This window comes from Rattus norvegicus, chromosome 6, assembly GCF_021556685.1.
Source record: "Rattus norvegicus strain SHRSP/BbbUtx chromosome 6, alternate assembly SHRSP_T2T, whole genome shotgun sequence".
In the NCBI taxonomy this organism is placed as follows: domain Eukaryota; kingdom Metazoa; phylum Chordata; class Mammalia; order Rodentia; family Muridae; genus Rattus; species Rattus norvegicus.
The window spans coordinates 77,243,330-77,266,515 of NC_141539.1; the positions used below are offsets into that span (position 1 = coordinate 77,243,330).

At 40.9% G+C, this 23,186-nt stretch overlaps 1 protein-coding gene and 1 long non-coding RNA gene across 8 annotated transcripts in view; one reads left to right on the top strand and one right to left on the bottom strand.

The window, feature by feature from the left end:
• Nucleotides 1–23,186, top strand: part of Npas3 (neuronal PAS domain protein 3) — an 824,663-nt gene that overhangs the window by 174,431 nt on the left and 627,046 nt on the right.
• LOC102547735 (uncharacterized) lies at nt 283–22,804 on the bottom strand. The gene is made up of 3 exons (XR_015622417.1): nt 22,642–22,804; nt 7,400–7,576; nt 283–2,943 (listed from the first exon to the last, which is right to left on the bottom strand). It is a non-coding gene; the product is annotated as an uncharacterized LOC102547735 (long non-coding RNA).

Genomic DNA, 23,186 nt, shown 5'->3' on the forward strand with positions numbered 1-23,186 from the left:
AGAAATGGTGGCACTTGGCAGCTACATTTGACCATGACCTGAAGCATGGCTTTCAGTTCTATGGTATGCTTTGCAAATCAACACAACTAAAGTGTTTTTGTGTTCTAAATGTAACAAACTGTTGATGAATTATTTCTCAAAGGAAGCTTCTGTAGTACTCTAGCACTAGCCAAAATATCTGAGCCTCGCTTTGAGTACAGAAGTCTTCTGTGGATTAGCTAGTATTGATAGAAAAATGGGGAGGCCGTCTGAACATTATTGGATAGTTACAAAGGAGTTTTTAATCATTGGTCTGCTGTTTCTTCTTTAAAAACATCAGAGATGGTAGAATAGTTTGCCTATCTCATTGACTGTTGGACATATCTAGTTTCTCCAATCATAGCTCTGGGCGTTGAACACCATGAACGAGGCTAGCTCATTGTAATCACTCTTACTCAACAGTGCCTACTCTGTGAACATCAAAACTATATTCACACAATTGCTTCTTGAATATAGGTAACGACATACACAAGAGTTAAGCATAATTTGTTTTTATTCATCTTTATGGTTAGGGAGCATGGTTGAAAGTGTACTTTATTCAGTAAGTTCAGAATGAGAAGTTCATCCTTGAAGAGTGTTTTCTGTTCTGTTCAAGAAGACATGAAAAAATATTTGCATGTATATATAAATGCTGTTTCCTACTAATTTTCCCATCATTTCAAAATTGAAGGATATTTAATTCAAGGTGGCCATGAAAAGGGTGTGGCCATGGAAAGAAGGCGTGGCCATAGAAACTGGGGTAGGAGACAAGAATCTAACGATCAACCAGCTTACTTCTCATTAAAATAAAGATGATCATGTGTGTATAACCTTACCTGAAAATTTATAGTTCAGCCAAAAATTAAGTGAGGGACTTCTGGGCTACAGATTTATGTGTTTCTTAGTCCCTAAGTTTACTGCTACTGGATGGTGTTCTTTAGAATAGTCTGTCTTGGTATTAGACAAAAGAAGCAGAAGAACTACATGTATTACAAAAGGGACTTTGTCAATTAAAAGAAAAGTTTTGGCTACCATTCTCAATGGTGTGTAAAGAATATTTTAGTTGTGGGTTCCAAAAGTTTATCTGAGTAACAAGTTTTCTGGTCCTCAGATTTCCTTGGACTTATTATTAATTTCCTCTTGGCATTTCGGTGGTTGTACCTGGAAAGCAGGTATCTGAGTGAGTGATAGCTCTCAGTTGAGCCTGTGAGGGTCATCTTAAGAATCTCTCTAGAAAGAGTAGAGAATAATTACTCCTCGTGGCTTGTCAAGCCTGTATAACAGTAAAATACAGCTAGACATACAGTGACAGGATGTTAGAGTTCTTGCATGTGTGTGTGTGTGCTGGGTGCGTGTGTGCATGCAGGTGTACAGTTGTGTGAGGTAACTTTGGCTGTTATTCCTCAGGTGTTATTGTCCTGTTTGGGGATGGGGTCTTTCACTGGGCTGGAACTTTCTCAATAGGCTGGGCTGTCTAGTCAGCAAGCCCAGATATCTGCCTGTCTGTTTCTCAGCTCTGGGATTGTAGAGCATGCTGCCACAATTGGGCTCACAGCACCGCTTACTTTCCTCTGCCCATCATCCTTGATAGCATATCACTAGGGTATGTAAATTGAATGACTGGAGATGTGGGCTGGTATTAAGAAGAGGATACTTGAATTATTATAAACACTGAGCCTGTGACCTCGTTGAGGAATCGAATATCTAGACTATTTCTTCATGATTTGTCTGACTTTGCTCTTTTGTTCTGGTAACAGACTCTTTGTAGTGCTGCACAGTGCAACATGGTAACCACTAGCATCGTGTGACTGTGTACAGTTAAATTAGCAAAATGAGATCACATCGAGGATAGATTCCATCTGTTGCCCTGACCACATGTGAAACGCTCAGTGCCCATGTAGGGCTGGTGATGGCTGTAACCAGCAGTGTTCGTAGTCACGGCAGTGAGCTTCCATCCTTATAGGTATCTCCCGGACAGCACTGAGTAGATTCTCTGGTTGTGTGTGCCCCTGCATTCGGTCTTCCAGCCTGAGGATATTCTGCCTGCATGATTGCCTTTCTTTTCAGAAAGATGTGTAACAGAGTTTAAGTGATTTTCAGTTTTTTTCAGGGCATTTTGCACGTTGTCTGCTGTCAGTGCTCCTTCTGGATGATTACCGTGGTGCTCCCCATTCTGAATATATATTAAAACGTTTCTCAGTAGGGCTGTGATAAAGTGCACTCCCTCCACTCGTGGAGGTGGTGTGGCTCAGTGCTTTGGTTTTAATTCACAGAAACACCACTTCTGCACAGTAAATTATATCAAAATAAGTGTGGCATATCACGACATGAATTTCCCCTGAAAATGAGGAAAAGCAGGTTTGAAACTCAGGTGGCTAATACATCACTCTTGTATTAGGAAATGGATTGCACTCCTGTTGACAGGAAGTGAGGGGACAGAAGATGATTTCAGCAGTATGTAAAGGGAGAAACAACAACAACGACGATAGGATTTTTAGGTCATTTGTCTGTTTCTGGGGAAGACTAGTTGGTGAGCATTGCTGCAGTGTGTGATCCTTTCTTCTCAATGCCCGGCTGGAGCATCTTTGGTCTTTCCTGGAGTGCTGGGGTTGGCAGTATGCATCCCTGTCTTGTGAATTCTCTCATTTGCATTGCATTTATTTATTGAATTCATGCATCCTCCACTGTGTCATTTCCCTTTTCATACTTCAATTTTGTTTGCTTTTCCCATCAGGATTCTAATTCTTAGATCACAAATGCATTGGAAATTCAGTTGTAAAAAGAAAGACAAACAAAAAATTCTTTGAAAAGGGGAGCAGACATGTTTCCCCCTTTCCTCCTGTGGGATGAAACAGTGAAGGCCACAGAAGAAACTGGAGGTGTCCTGAGAGTGGGGGATGCGATGAGGGAGGCCGTCAGGACTGGCTGCATTTAGAAGCAAATGATACAATTAAGAAAGCCTATTGACAAAGGGGCAGCCATAACTAGACATTGGTAAAGCTGCAGATATCCGATCTTTGATTCAAAAAGCAATCTGTGAGTTTGGCTTCTCTTTTCTTTTGGTCAGACAATGGCTGAGCACCGGGGTAAAAGCTTCCCAAGAGGAGTTTGTTGTACTGGGGACACAATCATAATTTAATCATGTTGATACCAAAAGTGTACAATGGAATACATTGAGACAATGATTGACACCTACACTCACTTATTATTTTGTCAAGAAGTTAACATGCCAATCAATTGCACAAGCAGTGTGCGCTTGCCTGAAATTCATCCTGAAGCCCTCATACTAAGCGTCTTGTCTCTTATCTTGAGGCAAGTCGTCCACTGGGCTGTAGTCTACACTCGTACTCGTCACAAAGTGGGGAACGATGTAAGTGGTATGTACACAAGGCATTTTAGAGCAAAGCTTGTAGAGCAGACCCCAAGGTTAATTAGCAAGAGGGAGCTTCTTTAGTAATTTTGTCCATGGCTATCTAAGCAAAGTGAGGATGTCATGGAGACTTGTTACAATATAAGTAGATATAAGGGTAACTGTAGCCAGTCCATCCAAGCACACTAACCAGTTCCTAATCTAAACCAATTTCTTTCCATTCCTTTACATTTGCCTATGTATTGATTTGTCAGAGTGATTTCAAAGAATACTTTGGTGGCATATTATCATACTATTCAGCTTTGTTTCAAAACATCGTTCCAAGAATGTGTAACAAGGATATACTGATTTGATTAATAATCACTAATTTGTTTGGATTGCTTCTTATGTATTTGCTGGTGTATGTGTGTATATATATGTATATAAATATATACATATGACATATGTATGTATACACATATACATATGTATGTATATACACACACACACACATATATATATATTGAACTTGTGAGCATTTTATATAAATTTTGCAGGAATATTTTGTTAAGGTTATTCTATGGGGATGGTATCATGTTATAAGTGTATGTGTTCAGAGGTGTCTCATGTGTATGAGAGTCTCTTGCAAGGCAAATCACCTCCTTAGCCTTGTGAGAAAATGCAAGTTTAACTCCATTTTTTCCAAGGCCAGTTTTAGTATATTTCTTCATTTGAAAGTGAAACCCGTATTTCTTTAGAACACATATGGCACATTGTGTTGAATACATGGTTTTATATTTTTATTTATGCCATTTAATAGACACTACCTGATTTGCTGCTAACAATTCAGTAACATTACTTGATTACTGTGAACCATGTGTGGTAGATCATTTGACACTTTACTGTTTCCTATATTTCCTTTTTGGGTTGTTATTTTACAACACAAATAAGTTTCTTTTCCTTTTTGCAAACTTAGATCTGCTGATTTTCCTCTTGGCATTTCTTCATTGCTATTGAACGTAAGAACACCATGTATGTACTAACATCTCAGTAAAACTATGAATATACTACATACCTTTTTATATCCATGCCAAATATTCATAGTTTATTTTCATTCTTAACACCTATATTCCAGGTTTTCTTTTTATAAGAAACTCCTTAACACTATCCATCGTCCTGCTGTGAAGAAAATGGTACCCAATTATAATTTTATTTGTATTTCCCTAATAAAGAATGATGATCTTTTAAGACATACCTACAGGGGGCTGGGGTTGTCCTGTGGTTTCAGAACTGCATGGAGTGGGGTTGATGTCCTGCTAGAGCTTGGCTGACAGGAAGAACTGGGGCTGTTTTTTGTGGAGTCTGAGTATGCCTGCCTTTTTGTTCTTTTCAGTTCTTCCAGGAATTGCTTAAGTGGCAACCACATTAAGCAGTATACTCTTCTTTTCTCACTATTTTAAATTTCACATTATCCTAAAAGAATGTCACAGAAACACTTCAATATAATGTTAGGCCAAGAACCTGGGTACTTATTGACCTAATCAAGGTGACACGTGAAAACAGGCATCGTAATCTTTGTTTGGGATATTTGTCTTTAGATTGTCCCTAAGTGAAACCTGCAGTATTAAAAAAATGTGCTTTTTGGCAAAGCCTATTGTTTTAAACTTAGTTTATTACTACCAAATTATTTTACAATATTAAAATCTAAATGTACTTCTGCAGCATTTTCATCAGCTCAGAGTCACTTGTGTCTAACTTTCAATCTGAAGTCTGTCACATCACGGCATCTCCAGTTTGATTCATTTCTCAGTTAACTGGAGTACATCTTGAAGAGGTTTTAAGTGATTTATGTGTTAGATTTTTCTGAGCCCTTGAATATTTTATTTTTATTATTATTATCATACTTGAATTATAACTTGGCTTGTTACAGAATTCCTGGCTCACAAAAATTTCCTTCAATTAAATCATTGCCGAGCCTGTTTTTTTTCTGGGCCTCTCATTTAAGTTTAAAGTTGCAGGATAGCTGCCAGTGCCAACCAGAGATATCTGGTAGAAGAGCCATCATGGTTTGGTCTACAGAACACTGCAGTTTGATTAGCACCCCATGGGGCTTGGGTTGAAAGACTTCCCTGGGTATGTACGTGTGGACATGTGAGAGGATCTTTGTTAACACATTTAGGAAGATGAATCTCTTCTAGTCTTTCAGGAAAAAGCCCCAATGGATATTCTTGAGGAAGCACCAAACCTTTCCCAGAAAAATGAATAGCTCAGGGTTTCACAACAGAATTAAGAAGGAGAATTATGACAAAAGATTTTCTTGGTTTGGATCATGTTAATCTTAGATGTGCAAACTTAGATTCATTGTAGAAGTCTTGCTTTGAAGATTTCTGTAGTTTTTCTAGAATACGTTTTACTTTTGCTGTGGATTTCCTGTTTACCCTTTCCATTGCATGAGGTGTCAATCAAAAGGCAGATCTATTTTCTCTTCTTCATCCCAATCCTCTTGGAGTTCTTTGTCTTGTTCTAGAATGTCGTGGGATAACTGCTCACCACAGCTCCCCCGAGGGAGTTCGATAATCTGCAGTGCTTGTGAGTGCTTTGCTGTGTACAGTCCAGGTTCTCTCTCCCCCATTGCTCTGTGCTTTTCTTTTCCCCACTGCCCTCAGCCTTTTCAATCTGCCAGCTCTCAGTGTCCCTCTTAGAGACCACATGACTGAAAAGTGGCAGAGCCCGGGTACAACCCTGAGCTCATGGGACTGGGAACTTGAATGCTTACTGTTTTTAAATTATTGTCAAAAGTATAGAAGAATGACCAAAATGAAAAGATGCTGTAGTGTGCTTTTTCAAAAAAAAAAAATACCCCGTCTTCAAGGGCTTTGCTCTGTCAGTGAATCACCAGGAGAAGATTCTGGATGGCCCGTATGTGGAAAGTGTGTTCTTTTCAGAAATACTGACTATGTCTCTAGAACGAGATGGAATAGAACCGCATCTGTTCTGTGGCTGTAAGTAATGCCTCTTGCTCATGTTACATTGTGAGCATCTTACCGCTGTGCTTACAGATTGTCTGCAGTTCAGAGTGTCCTGCAGATGTGAATTCCTGTTCCCCACCACTTTGCAGTGTGTGAGCTCAGCCACTGTACTTGACTCCTGAGCGCACGGCCACACTGTCCACATTCCATCACTATGCACGGAGAACTGAATGAGATAGCAGTTCCTCAGTGAGGCCAGAAACTCAGTTACACGGTGGCACCTAGAAATCTCTTTCCAGCACTATTGGTTTGCACAATTCTGTGAATCAGATGCCAGGCCTGGCCCCAGGGACTGAGTTATAAACAGCAACAACAAAACGATCCCTTTGTGAAGAGCTCAAAATATAGGAAGGCAGGCAGAAGATGAAGCCTTGCGTTAAGACATGCCGGAGACTCTAAACTACTTCATCTCAATCTCCTCTGCACTCTAGCACCCCAGCCAGTCTCTGGCACTTCCGCCAGTACCTCAGATAATCTCTGCCACTTCCGCCAGTACCTCAGATAATCTCTGGCACTTCCGCCAGCAACCCAGACATCTCTGCTACATCCATACCCCATTACTATGGCAGAGTGGGCGCTTTCTTACATAATATCCTGCACAGAGGTGCAGGAAAAAGCAGAAAGGGAGGCCACAGGCCAGTAAAGATTTCGAAGTAGGAGTTAGGCCCACATGAAGTTTGTGCTTCCCTGTTTCCTTTGTAAATTGGATTAAAATTTTGTTCTACCAAGGGACTTGATATTTCAAGGAATCTTGTTACTTATCTTTTTTTTTGAAAAGTATGATCTTTTGTAATGCAAATAATCACTTCCTAATTTATATGTGGAGCAAGTTAAATTTTTTGTACATCAGGTTTTCTTTTCTTTGCTTTTTAAAGGTGGGCACAATGGTCTATCTCTGCAATACGTGAAAACATTCTTACAGTAATTGAATAAGAAATTATTGATTGAATTTTATCTGCATTCTTTCTTCCACATGGTCTAAAGAATAAAGACGCCGACTTACCTATAAAAATGCCCTAGCTGAAGTGAGTAGTGACTAGTGAAAGCGTGTTGTGTAGACTGGTTGAAAAGGAGACTTTTCCTTCTCCATTGGTCATCAGCTCGTCCTTGTAGGTCCTTTCTTCAGGGCTCAGTTTCTCAGTGTTCGGCATTTCTCAAACCATGGCTGTCCTGCAGTTATCTAAAAGGAAAAGAAAGCGATTGGACCTGCAATTAAGGCAGTAGGTGTCAGGGAGTCCGGGTGTGTTTGGAGGCACCCTTTTATGTTTAGTTTATGATCTAGATATTTAGATTTGGACTGGAGAGAAGGGTCAGAGGCTAAGAGCCCTTATTCTCTCAGAGGACCCCCCTTTTTTATTACTAACATCCACATGAAGGTGTAACCACCTGTAACTCCATTTCCAGAGTATCCTACATCTTCTTCTCATTTCCACTGGCACCAGGAACATGGTAGTACACAGACACGCGAGCTGGCAAATCACTCAAACAAATAAAAGAAAATTAATCTAAAAAAAAGATTTGGGTTTAAAATACAGTTAACCCACAAGCAAGCACATTTTGACCATTTATAACATTCTAAGTGCTCATTAAGAAGTTTATATAGCCAAAAAGAAGTGGGTATCATGCATATAGTTGATTTTAGTGTCTCCATGTTAATTTGCCGTAGGGACTCAAGAGAAAGTTCTGGGCATTCACACTAAATAGATCTTAATGCCAGATTCACTCATACAAAGGTTCTGATACACCAACTGGTCAGGCACAATGTCTTTGGGAAACATGCAGGAGGCAAAAAGAGAGATGGGATGTCCAGCTCATATCTTCGGAGGCGTCACTCCTTCTTTTTGAAGGGTCTTCATGATAAGATAAAAAGCCATGGCATGCAGTTCATTCTGAAGATGTGGCTAAGTTTTGCTTCAACATTAATTGCCTTCAGACAAATAGTTCACCAAATGCAAATTTTTCATCTTATGTTGGGTCTTAGATATTTATCTATCACTTCATCTTGACTGCTTAAAATCTTTTCATTGAATAAGTTAACCTAAGAAAAAATGAACCCATAGGCTATCAGCTTACCTTGTCATTCATTTACTGCCTTGTTTACTGAGAGGTAGGATATGTGTGACTGCCTTGACCACCTGGCCTTAGAGATGAGCCATGGACCTAGTGACAGGGCAATGTTGTTTGACTCAGAGCTGAGGGCTGCTGAGACATATGTCATGAGTTACAAAGGTTTAAACACAGAAGGCAGAGACCACGTCACATATTATTTTTATATTCCAAGTTGAAATAATATACTTTGGATAGATTAGGTTAAATAATAACTTTTTAATTAGTAAGAGGATAGGGGTGACATTCGGGGGTAGAATAGCACACATGCAGTCCCCCAAACAATATAAAACAATTAAATTCAGCCTAGTTATTTCTTTCTCAGTATTGAGGTGGCAAGTAAAGAACTTATAGTAGCTGGTATCGTGTTTCTGCTGATCAACATTGCTTCAGAGTTATCCAGTCAAGGCATCTTCAGAGAGTGGAAGCATTCTCCCAGCAGAAAAATGCACTGGTGGCCAATGTCCCTGACCTACAAGACATCTGTGAAATAGTTCAGATAATACCCATATTCCTTTCTGTTTATCCCTCAGTGTACGGGGGATAGAGGAAAGATAGGAAGGTATTTCTGTTTTAAAATGACTTTGAAAAACTTTGAGTCTCCTCCTAAAGAGGACTAAAGACTTTCTTTATTTTTGAGATTAGGTGTTACCGTATAGCTCAAGCTAACTTGAGACTCCCTGAGACAGGTTGGCTTTGAATTCACAGAGCTCCACCTGCCTCCCAAGTAGTCCTGGGAATAAGTGCCACCAAGGCAGGCAGTCTCTTCTTCTGATTCTGAAGCATCAGAGTGTGTTTATAGCCTTCTCAAGAGTGTTGTGGACCAAGATTCTTAAGTGCCTTTAAAATTTCTTATTCAAGCTCTGGTTCTGGAATAGTGTGACAGTGGAAGCTGTGTTTGGTCATGCCTTGTCTTGGCTGCCTTCTCAGATGCCTGCACATGTGAGGTGAACTCAGGATTTGTGTCATGTGGTGTGTTATTTCAACTCCCCCTGTTATTTTGCTTTGGCCCAGCTTTATTTTGAAATTATATGTCGGCCTCGCAACTTACTGAAACTGTATCCACTTAGTGGTGTGTCTAACAAATAGTGGTACACTAAAGACATATTTACTGAGTTAAACGAGCCCTGTGAGAGGTAAGGATTAACTGTCCTTCCTCAGCCCCCAGCCCACTTCCTGGTTGTCTTGGCATTAGGGTGTCTCATTTCAGAAATAACCTAAAGACTCAACCAACAATTGTTAGAGCATATGTAAATAATAAACACACAGGTTCTGCTTTATTGTCATTTTGCTGCTTGTTAAGCTACTGTCTCAAACTCAAACATCGTTCACCTGCTTCTCATTTGTTGCTGTGGTTGGTCCATATGGTCTCATGCGTTTCAGTGTTTGATGTGCCTACAACTCACTCCACAGGGACCTTCCTAGCTCTGTCTTCCTGAGTCCTGCAGTGTGCTCCATTGCAGTCTTCTTGCTCACTAGGGCATCCTGCATTTCTGTGTCCAGAAGTTATCCCCACTTGACAATGGCCCTGGTGATTTCACCAGAGTGACAGTGTGGGAGCAGCGGAGTTCCATCTTTCTCCCCTATCTCCGGTCTCTGATCTCCCCTTTAACCCAAGAGCAGAGAGTGGATGTTGAGCTGGGGACTGTGAGGCTGCTGGCTGCCTCCTTGCTGGCTCTGCTTTCCCAAGCCAGTCCCACAGAAGCAGATGTGATAACACCATCACCAACTTCCGCATCCTCCTGCCTCCTTCCCTGCTTTCTTTCTAAATCTGGCTTCAGTATGAGGATCCTTGAAAGGAAGCATGGTTTTCTTGACACTAAAGATGCTCTCCTGCCAGCCTTGGAGCCCAGCAACCTCTGGGGGTTGGGGGCAGAGGGAAGGAGGATAACTCTTGTTCTATTCAGGGGACAATGGCATTACCCTGAATGAACAGGCTTCTTTGTGGAGCTTCCCTGGAGCTGAACCTTAGAGACAGTTTATGCATGGTGGCCATAGGTTGGTTGAGGAAGTAGCCCAGGCAGACTACTGAAGCGCAAAAATTCACAGGGTGAAAAAAATCTCATCTTATTTTAAAATGTACAAGTAAGATATTCACTTGGTTGGAATTCAGAAGGCACAAAGGACCATAGAATCTCCCTCCCACATAGTCTCTTGTCACTGTTCCCTATTTTAGAATAAACTACATCCATCTCTTTATCTAAAAGAAAAAAGGGGTAAGGACGTACAGCTTGTAAATTCATAAAATATGCATACTGTCTCACTCCATGCCTTTTCAGCATTACGATTTATTTTGGAAATGTCTCCATGTTGGTATATGATAAATTTATTTTTTATGGATATATACTTTTCCATTTTGTGGGGTTAACATAATTTATTTTCTAACATTCTATCTCTGAGGGTTTTTTAAAAACTACTGCAAATAATGTCATAAATAATAACTAAATGTTTAATTTTATATATGCAGGAGCGTATTAGGATGTCATATTCATAAAAGTACAGGTTGAAGTAAGAAGAAAGAGGATATGCTCTTTTGAAATGTTAGGGCTTGTTTTAATACCTTTCTAACAAAGTGATATATGTTTATAGTGCTGTTGTTTTAAAATAAATAACCATAAAGTTAGGCTTTTGCTTTTTTTTTTCCTACTTGTCTTCAAGAGAGACAACCACTGCTTGTCCCTGTTTGTACTCTTGCAGAGCGCGAGTGCATGTAGGCATGCACGGTGTGTATTGCTAGGGCATTTTTATTTCTTTTATGAGGAAGATCTTCAGAGTCCCCTATCTTTACTGTTTACTTCCTTTCCCACCAGGAGGAATTTCTGTCTGTTCAAAGATTTGACATTGTCTGGAAACATCTGTGATCACCACAAGTTTATTTCCAGCTATGTCTCTGGTAGGAGGAGGCCAGAGATGCTCTTGAACATTGAACCATTCCGAGGCTAGCCCTTCACAGCAGTAGACTTTTCCAGTAATGAGGTTGGGAGACTTTAGGTTTCAAGGATGAACTTTCCCATCGTTATGGCCATTGATATAGCTGACCTAAACTAGTTAAGGGGCTCTGACCTTAAAAGGACTACCCCAGTGACTTACCTCCACCATTGAGGACACACTGCTGAAAGATATCATAATCTCATCTAAACAGCAAGGCACACAGTAAGAAACACAATCCAAGAATAACACAAGCCTATCTGTGTCCAGGTTCACACCCTAAGAGAGGTCCAGAAGGCTTTTCCATGTTGCTTTCAGTAGATGCAGACTTCATTAGAACCAATGATAGGAGGGATATCTCCCCTCTGCTACCTCCACCAAGAAGTGTCATTTGTGGATCTCATCAGTGACAGTGACACCCACAGTGAAGATATGTGTTGTGCACACCTCATCTTCAGGTCCCAAGAGACATGGCGCCTAGCTTGTGTCATGTTTCTCCATTTCTTTGTTCTATCACATCGTTTAGATGTATGCTGGGGGAAGAAATGTCCACAAAAGATAGATTTGGAGGGACCTCTTACTTCTAGCTTTTTCCTATCTCATTCTATTTGATAGATGTTTTGTGTGGAATTCTGTAAAGAACAATTTATCAAGTTTTATATACCACCACTCTGTATGCGTTGTGAGTTCCCAGCTGATGTGTGGTTTGGGATATAAGTGCAATGTGTGACATGTGATGCAATGTGACCCACGTGAGGTAGCATGACTTCACTTACATCCTGCACACTGGAGTCACATGGTTTCTCTCACTCCCGAGGCATCTTTCAGTTCGTGCATGACTTCCCCTGGCTTTTCCTGCTCTCTTTGATCCCATTCCCGTACTACAATGTAAATGTTGGACTGAGCTCTTTTTTCTAGGTTTTCTCTCTGTCTTTGCTTGACTGTGCAGAAGATTGTCTAATTTTTTCTACTGTGTTTTTCTTTTTTTTTATTTTAAGATAGTTTTGTTTTTGTTTTTCAGCCTTCTATGTGTTTCCCCCTTGTGATTCATAGACATTCAGCTCTGCTCTGTTTCTTCAAATTTTCCGTTTATTGTTCTGTCTGGATTCTGCCTTCAATGGTAGAGACTTCTTGTACCCTTTACTGACCATTTATGGGTAGGAGGCTCATGGTCTTCTCGGACCTCCTTACTGAGAAGGCTTGTTGAGAAAGGAATCTCAATGCCTTTTATCTTGAGTTTAGCCTAACCAACTTCTATATGGAACCTTTCATTTTCACATCTATAGAACGTCAGCATCTGGGAACCCTGTCTGGAAAAAGTGGGACTTTCCAAGTGCATGTGTCTACCCAGTGCCACTGTTCCAAAGGCACAGCTGTTCCTGACATAGTCCCCAAAGCTGGCTTTAGCATCTTCAGGCATCAAACCTCCAGTCCTCCCACCTGTACTCTATAGAGGTGATCGCAGCACCAGGCATCTGATGGCCTTTCTAACAGCTCATGTGGGACTCTCCTACTTAGCTGTGTATTTCCTCTGATAGTTGCCAGCTCTGGATTTCAGAGGTACTTGGGTGCATTGATTGGGTCTTTTGTTGTCTGTGGCTTCTTTTGTGTATTTAGGTAGTTCTTGGAATTCTTTGTTGGAGACTTGGGATTCCATTGAGTGTGGCTGCAAAGTAAATTGGTGGTCATCCATCTACTTGGCACTCTAACAATTTTTATGAGTGCTTCTCCAGTATCCTCAGTCCTTTTGGATTCATGTATTTAATAAATTAATCCCACTGCGGTTTTGGTTTGACATCAGGAATGACCAACTTACCATCTTAATTCAGAAGTCTCCACTGAGCAGATATTCAGCAGCTTCCCTGTCTTTCCCTTTGATGCTACTATGTCCTAATTTGGAATTCTGTATTGGCTCTTGAGGCCTTGGTGCTAAGCTATGGGCGCTATTTTAAAGCAAAGGCAGATTCCCAGTTCGCTGTGCTGAAAGCTGTGGTTACAGACATGGCACTACCTCTGCTGTGAGATTAGTCAGTTGCTATGGCTTTGCCGTTGCTCTATTTCCGGACCACAGTTTCCCTCACTCACCTTTGACCTTAAGGAATGTATGTCCATAGTCTTTGTGGGAATGTTCAGTGTGCAAGTTTTCTAGGTCAATATTGAAGAACATTTAGTAGACAGAAGATAAGCATGGGGGAGCCCATTGACCAAGGTGTCTGCTGTGTCCTGGTGCTGCTGGAGCAGCAGTTGCTCCAGACGGTGACCCAGCTGCTTTGAGTGCAGAGGACTGACCTTAAGTCCTCTGTAGGAACAGTCCTGTGCCTTCAACCTCTGAGCCGTTTCACCAGCCCCTCTGGCGGGAACTGAAGACAGTTCACAGCCTCCTGCACGTCCCCTTCGACAACCTGACCAAGCCCATTCAATTCTCCTCCCATTAAACATTTTTCTTTCTTCCTGAGTTCTTTTTAAATACTTTCAACTCCAGTTAGAGGAATTATAGCATAACGTTCATTATGCTGGCTATTTAAGGCAAATGTTAACTAGAATTTCTTGGCAGAAAAATCCCAGGGAAGACAGTTCCTTTTACCAAAACTCAACAAGTGGCGACAGGGTTGCGAGTGGTTGAGGTATTTATTTCCCACAGCTTTCAGACTGCGGCTCAGACACATTTCCAGTGTCCATCGCTTCCCATCTGAAGACACCGGTGTTTCAGAGTGGAGGGTAAAGCTCTGTGGTCAGACTTACTTAGGATTGCACTGTTCCACTAAACAGCCTTGAGAGACTCTGACTCTTTATACTTCCATTTACATTTCCTCAGAAACGTCCTTTGAAAGCAAAGACAGGACTCTGCTCAGTAGAGGCTTCGACTGAAAGAACAAAGCGAGGGGGAGGCCCACCTCATAAAGTCCGCGCATTGACAGTAACAAAAGTAGGAACGTTCAAAAGAAGCAAACTAGTCCAAGGCTCTGGAATCAAAGGGTAACACAATTATAGATTTCATGGCAGTAACAGTAAGTAATAGAGTCTCAGATGAACACTCCCTTATTTCGTAGATGGGATTAGCGTTTGTGCAATATTCTTTAGTTAAATTTCAATTTATTGGATTTTTGCATCACTGCAGATTGATCTATTGAATTTGTCACAGTGGCCTTGTTTTTACCTTGATGTGTTTAATACCTGCTGGATCAGAATGCCAATCAATTTCAGTTAATTTCATTAAGTTTGCTAAAGCTTTTTAAATTAAAGCCACTGCTGATATTACCAGTAACCAAATGTAAGTAACATAGTCTCATATATCACTGTTCTGGAAAATAGATGGGTAGTATATATTCTCTCTGAACACTTCCTTACTTGGGTTTTTAAAATTCCCTTAATTATTTACAAGAATATAAATCATTTAACATTTAAAATTTTAATTATCTGCACGATCATTGCTTAGTATTCTGTGCCAAACTGGAAACAGCATAGATTTCAACTCTCAGTAAATGGCTTTCATTTGCACCCCTTCCATCTTTTCTAGAAAAGAAAAGGAAATGTTTAAAATGATCATGCCGGGCTTTCCATAACACATAGAAAAGAGGGCGTGGGGCCCAACAAGTCGCTGTTCAACTCTTCTTTGTGTGTGTGTGTGTGGGGGGGAGGGGGGATTTGGTTTCCAGAGAATTCTCACTGACTCAATACAATCAGAGTGGAAGTCGTTTAGAAGGCTCGGCCATGAGCGCTGACTCTGTCTCATTATTAACTGATCTTCTTAGCTATGGGCAGTGCAGTACTTAGAAATATTGTTTGCAGAACTGTGGTTACATTTCTCAAAGATAGGATCAAAACAAAACCTGATAAACCAGTTTACTAGGACTCTGTCACCAACCACTGAAAGCATCAGTGGCTCCTGAAAGAAGGTGGGGAAAGAGCCATGGCCCACAAGCCTTTAACGATTGATGATTTGGTCATATTTTATGGCTTCAGGATACTGCTCTGCAGGCGTTAGCGCATTTTCTACAGGGATCTTGTGCAAGTAAAAGTTTGTTACAGCATATGCTGCTGAAGAATTTAAGGAGATTTTAGTTATGTAAGGTTCAAATTATCTTTGACACATTTTGTAGGATATGTACAAAATCCTATCTAAACTTAAGACTCTTCTTAATCAGGGAGCCCAGCATCGGGTTTTAATCATAGTTTGTATCCACAGGGTTTTAGGTTTCTAACAGGCCACCTGTCTTAGACATTTAAAAATTCACAGGACAGATGGGAAGGTGAAATAACTTGTCCTTGGATAAAGAAATTCTTCAATTGGAGGCACATTTGCAGGAAGGGCTAGCCCATACATCACATGCATACCTTGAATTTGTCTAGCATCGAGGCTTATAGTAGGACATTTCTCCTTATGGGACAAATTCATCTTTTATGTTCTATCTTCTGATGGTCAAAAAAAAGAAAATTACAGCTTATAGAAACCTGTTGTTCAGATGATTCATGGGTGAAGAATTAGGGCTGTGTTTTATAGTCCCTTTCTTAAATCCTGAATATGGAATGTATACCTTGTATGAGGCCGCATACGCTGCTGTTTAAGAGGTCGAAGTACAGAATTGTGTTGACTACACTTGGACCTCACCCCAAGCTTATGGATACCCGAGTTACCTTGCCAGGTTAACTAGTCAGTGCTCCTGTGCCTTGCTTGTCTCTCCTGTTAGGTGGAGGTCATATGAACATAAGAGATAAAAGTTGCCTAGAAACTTTCTGGAACTCAATTACTTTCATTGTATTCAGTAAATATTGGTTACTGAAGAGGTATCGTTTTATCAGCTGTCGTTGGGACAAAATACTTGAGAGCTCCATCTCTTAATGATGAAAAGTTTGCTTTGGTCCATACTGTCAGAAGCCGTAGTACATGGCTGGTTCTTGCTTTAGGGTCTGTTGCAAAGTAGATATCATAGAGTAGAAAAAGCACATGGGCAGTTGTTGCTTACTTCACATTAGTGAAGAACAATAAGAGACAAAAAGGAGGGGCTGGAGCTCTCATAGACATTTCAAGCAAATACCACAGAATATTCTTTCTGTTTAGTAGGCCTCACTTCCTAAATCATGACCTTCCCATAGCACTGTTGACTGAGCCAACCAGTCTTTTGGGGGAACATTTTGGGCAAGAACAAAACAAAACAACCAATGAAACAAAACTTTAAGTATGTCAAAATTAAAGATAGTCTCCTAGTTGTGGAAATTGTTGGAAAAACTTTCACAGTGACTTTCCTTTTTTAAGAAGCGGTGTGTTTGTTTGAGTCACTTTAATGTAAAATGTAAAATATAAAGTCAAGCAGAGGAAGTCCCTTAGAAAGTACCAGGGACCTGTGCTGTGAGCTGATGGGGATCTGTAATTCCTTACACTGCCATGACTTGTGACCAGGTAGAACATTGAATCAGTAGGTCAAGCCTTAGAAAGAAGATGGAAGCTTTAGGTTAGACTTGGGAACCTGTGTCTGCTAAAGTTCTCTCAGGTGATTTGGGTGCATGCTGACATGTGAAAACTGCCAGCTCACATGAACACTTGCTGGATGACATTATTTTTGTTCTAGGCACGAGGTAGAGAACTCTCTTGCTAATAGAAGTTCCAGTAGGAGAGAGCACATAACATATACACATACACATACACATACACATACACATACACATACACATACACATACACATACACATACACATACACACAAACACAAAACTCAAGAATTGTGGGTTACAGCTGGGTAGATGATAGAGCGGTAACAGGCTGAAGCTGAATTGGTTTGGGCGAGATGTGGACAAAAACTTACTCCACAAGAATGAGCTTTATTATGAAAAAGGACCTGGAGGCCATGAGAACCATGAGGAGGCCTGGAGGTGGGAGAGCAGAAAAAGGGACACGGACTATCAGAGACGACATGAACAAGGTCTTAGGGAGAAGGACGACCTCCCTTGGAAAGCTGGACAGGAGCTTTGCTAAGGAGGGACAGCTTATGGTGGAAGTAAAAGGGAGCGAGTCCTTGCAGACAGGATTAGTTAGAGGAGGGCCTTGAGAAGTCACCAAATGAGGGGAATTGTCTGACTATTATATCCTTAGAGGGACAGCGGAAAGGTTTACAGTTTATAATTTAGTCTGGTATAGCCTATGTGACCAGAAGCATGGAATAGCCAGGTACTGGGTAGGACCATAAATGAGAAACTATAAAAACCAAAGAACAAGTGATTTCTCAACACTCTGTCCTAGTGAGGGAGTTGCAAGGGGATGTGGCCTGATTTCTTCAGGTTATGGGACCAGCATCTTAAAGGACAGGCCCAGGATCTAACACAAATAAGTTTAAAAGAGAAAAAAGAAATAGGGAGATGCTGGAAGTAAATAAGTGAGACTTTGAGGTTCTCCCTAAATAAATGATATTCATGATGGGGTGTTGAAGACAGGGTGATGGAGGTTAAAAGTGTATAAAAATTTGTAGAAGCAATATATCAAAAGCCAGTGAGAGAATGATCTGGAAGAGGAAGCTAGTCCTGTCAAGGTCATACAGTGGAGATGCTGGTTTTTCATAGGTCTAACATCATTAATTAAAATGTCTAAAACCTGGATTGCTCTAAAGTACAGAGCTTGTTGAACACCGATGTGAAACTACAAATGGAAAATTCTATATATGACTTTGTATGGTAGGTCTGGATCAAGGCTTAGTTAAAACTACTCTCAGACTATGTAAGGGTATAAAGGAAACATAAATGAATTTCTCATTTGACTTAACCATATTCCCTGAGATACATAGATGCTAATAGCTCCAAACCTTAACTTGGAAATATCTGAGCCCTCAGCATGTCAGATGAGGGATGCTCAACCTGTAGAAAGACCAGAGACCATGGATCTTAGCTAATCGCTGTCAGACTCTAACTGCTCCTTTCAGTGTGCTCACAACCCCACTGCATGAACTAAGTATCATGTATCCTCAACACATTTACCTGTTGAGACACTGAGGTTGTCTGGTGAATTGTTGAGACTGTATGGTTGATGAGTGTTGGGACACCTTGTAATTTGGGAATACATTCACAGATAGGCCTGATACAATATATTTTAGTGGAATAATGAATTTTTTCTGATTTAGAACTCAACTCTGTATAGTGATTGACTGCCACATATGGGCATTTATGCAGAACATGCAATAATAATAATAATAATAATAATAATAATAATAATAATAATAATAATAATAATAAATAAACCAGTAGCTCTTTTTATTTCCGCTAAAGGAAATGTCTTCATATGTGTTAAAGTCAGGACAGCTTTAATGGCAAGAGACAAGCTTTCAAATGAAAAACGACCTTAACCAAGCAAACTTTAAAAATAAACTTATATTTTAATACTTACATATTAAAAGATTAGTGTAGCTTAATTTAACATACTAGACCAAAACAGTTGGTTTCTATTAAATGTAAAACTTTTTTAATCTTCACACAATAAGGCAAAGTATGTGTCTTGAGGGAGAGAAAATATACTCTAAACTGGAGGCCTGTCTTCACAGCAGGTCTCGGTGCCTAACCCTGACGGACGTGAGGATACGCGATAGCCACAGCCTCGTAGTCCCCTTGCTTTTGCTTCATTGTCTAAAATGTGTCTTTCCTGTCTGTTAATCTAAGTTTGAGACATTAAGACTATCTGCTGACTACAGTATAGTTAAGTTGTCAACAAATGATAGCTGTTTTATTCCCAGAGATTTGATGCAAACTCTGAATTAATAGTTTAGTTATGAGCCAATGGACAGTGTGCGTCTGTTTCCACTTTGAGAGTTTAGACTCTGTGCTAGCTCTAAGGGTTACAACACTAGTCTTTTTTTTACCTTTCTGTTTTCCAACATGTTACACAACCCCTGGAATTCGTGGTCACATCAGCTTCCTACTGAGGGACTTTTTTACATTTTAGTGTCTCATTGGACCTCTACCATATGCCCCTGGATGCCAGCATATGACTCTCCTCTGAGCAGGTTTTTTTTTTCCAACTGAAATAGTCTTTGTTTCTGTAGCAGGCATGTTTTGTTCGCTCACCGTCTTTATTACAGGGCACGTTGAAGGGCTGTGCTCTTGAACACATTTGACCGTTGTAGACTGGAATGAAGTGTACAGAATTCCAAAAGGGTTGAAGGACTGGAAAATAGCAAGCACTATTCTGTTTGGACCATGTGGCCATGGGAAACTGCCAATGACTTGCGCTTTCCCAATCACAATGGGGGCTGTTAAAATAATTAAGTGCACCCTCTAGATCTAAAGACCAACACCTACTCCCTGGACACTTTTAATATTCCCTTTATCGAATTTCCTGAAAGGTTTAAAGGGAGAGAAGCATGGAGATAAAGAGCACATTTGTGGCTGTCTGCGCTGTGCCAGGTGCCAGGCAATTTCCTGTGTTGTCGTTGTGATTAATATTTGACATCTCATCCATAGAGCTGGAGACAGCAAGGGCCCAGGATATTAAGGAGCATGCTCAGTTACATTTACACGCCTTGAAAAAGGCAGACAAACTGATTTTTATACCCACGTGTGTTAGCAGGTGGTGCAAAGGCCGTGAACGCCAGGGATTCGAATGTTGCCTCTAAGTTGTCCCTGTGTCCATCTCTTTGCTGTGTACATTTGTGCTTCAAACAGTGCCTCTGTGGCCTGAAGGAGTCCGTCTGCTTGTGTTTGCATCCAGCAATCTCATGCCGGACTCTAGAAATGATTAAGAGGGTGACTGTGAGAAGTCAGTAGCTGCAAGGTAGCTGCTAAGGCCTGTAGGGAGCTGGAAAAAACTCCCATTTGCTCTGGAGCACAGGAGGCGGGGGGCGGGGGGCGAACAGACATGTAGAACAGTCACAACCTGTGAGTGCTGTGGAAAAAACAGGCAGTGGTTGGGCATAAGGCACACAACACGTGGGAGCAGGAAGGGTGACTAGGAGATGCCCTATATCCTGAGCTCCAAAGACAGAGGAAACAGCTTACCCAGATATTTGATACTGTGACCAGGGGAGCAGTGGGACAGCCTTACTCCTGAAGAGATAGGTCACAGCACCCCAGGCTTCCTGAGTACATGTGGAAACTGGCTCCAAGCGGCTCTGGATGCCCAACTTCTCCAATCTTGAAAATAACCTTTGGTGTCAATTGCTTTGGATATGAGTGCTGCCTGACACCCGTTTGGTTATAGTCTTAGAAAAGTAAGTTTGATTACAGAAATGTTCAAACAGGCAGCAGCTAGGGTCTAGACTGATCATCCCCCATGCCTTTATATCTGAACTCAACGACCGTAGTTTTCTAATTTTATTTTACCTACCTGGCCTTCATCTATTCCCCATTTAAATTTTCCACCAAGCTGCCATAATTTGTTCATATGAATATCTTGATGTGCTTTTCTCACAGGAAGGGGCTCTCTGCTTACAGAATCCTAGGACATTAGACACATAGGATCAGCAATGTGTAATCTTAACTTTAGAAAACCCTAATAAACAAAACTAAGTGCAATGCATTGAAAGTTATATTGGAATGTGGGCAAAAAGTAGTTGTCTCCTCTGAGTTCTCAGGATTGTCTGACCTCATAAAACTGCAAAGCTTCTGTGAGGGAAGGGACACTGTCACTAGGACAAAACGGCAACCAACAGATTGGGAAAAGATCTTTATCGATCCTACATTTGATAGAGGGCTAATATCCAAAATATACAAAGAACTCAAGAAGTTAGACTCCAGAGAGCCAAATAACCCTACTAAAAATGGGGTACAGAGCTAAACAAAACATCCTCAGCTGAGGATTATCGAATGGCCAAAAAGCACCGAAAGAAATATTCAACATCCTTAGTCATCAGGGAAATGCAAATCAAAACAACCCTGAGATTCCACCTCACACCAGTCAGAATGGCTAAGATCAAAAACTCAGGTGACAGCAGATGCTGGTGAGGATGTGGAGAAAGAGGAACACTCTTCCATTGTCGGTGGGATTGCAGACTGGTACAACCATTCTGGAAATCAGTCTGGAGGTTCCTCAGAAAATTTGACATTGAACTACCTGAGGACCCAGCTATACCTCTCTTGGGCATATACCCAAAAGATTCTCCAACATACAACAAAGACACATGCTCCACTATGTTCATAGCAGCCTTATTTATAATAGCCAGAAGCTGGAAAGAACCCAGATGCCCTTCAACAAAGAATGGATACAGAAAATGTGGTACATCTATACATTGGAGTACTACTCAGCTGTCAAAAACAATGACTTCATGAAATTCATACACAAATGGATTGAACTAGAAAATATTCTGAGTGAGGTAACCAAATCACAGAAAAGCACACATGGTATGCACTTAATGATAAGTGGATATTAGCCCAAAAGCTCAAATTACCCAAGATGCAATCCATAGACCACATAAAGTTCAAGAAGAAGGATGACAAAAGTGTGGATGCTTCACTCCTTCTTAAAAGAGGGAACAAAGATGTTCATAGGAGGGGATATGGAGGCAAAGTATGGAGCAGAGACTGAAGGACTGGCCATTCAGAGCCTGCCTCACATGTGTCCCATATATATAGCCACCAAAACTAGGTAGGATTGGTGAAGCTAAGAAGTGCATGCTGACAGGAGCTGGATATAGATCTCTCCTGAGAGACACAGCCAGAACATGTCAAATACAGAGGCGAATGCTAGCAGCAAACCATTGAACTGAGAACAGACCCTGGTTAGAGGAATTGGAAAAGGATTGAAGGAGCTGAAGGGGCTTGCAACCCCATAAGAAGAACAATACCAACCAACCAGAGCTCCCAGGGACTAAACCACTACCCAAAGACTATGCATGGACTGACCCTGGGCTCCAACTGCATATGTAGCAGAGGATGACCTTGTTGGGTGCCAATGGAAAGAGAAGCCCTTGGTCCTGCCAAGGTTGGAGCCTCAATGTAGGGGAATATTGGCAGGGGGGAGGAAGGGAGTGGATGTGGAGAGGAACATCCTTATAGAAGAAGGGGAGGAGGATGGGATAGGAGCTTATGTCTGGGAAAGGGAATAACATTTGAAATGTAAATAAAAAACATCCAATAAAAGTAAAAAAGGAAGTTATATTGGCTTCCTCAAGCACATCGTGTCTATATTGAGTTTCTATTTCTCCTTAGTTTCTTTATCCCTTTGATGGCTACAGCTTCTCCCTCTCTCCAAAGCTAACAACCAAATTGCAACTTCTTTCTTTAAAAACAAAAAGTTACCTGCAGTGGACATGTCTTGAATGCTGGTTGACAGGCCATCAGTTAGTCCTCATGGTGGCAGTTGCTACTAAATCTGTACTGCATCAGAGGTACCCACCCCCAGACATCTCAGATGCTGGTCTTTCTTATCTTTATAAAGTGCAGGTAGAATTGAGTATGCTGTAGACTTTGGACAAGATTGCATCACCCAGCGGGCCACGTATTAAGCTAAAAGAACTGGCTGTCACGTGCCAGCATCCATTGGAAATCATGAAAAAGTAAGAACGTTTGAAGTCATTACTGTGGACACAGAAAGAGAAAGTCTGGTCAGCACTTCTTAGGATCCTGGAAACTGGAGTCCCAGACCACTCTTGTTTAAAAAGGAGCTGTGCAGTGTTGGCTTGGCACAAATCCCCCACGCCCCGCATCCATTATTCAGTCTTCTTTGGCTTTTTTCAGACAAGCTATCTGGGCTATTGTGAAGCTTCACACAGCCAATTACCTCAAGGTGTTTAGTTCATTTATTATTTAAAGCATAAATCTTGTACAGGTTGTCCATTGACGAC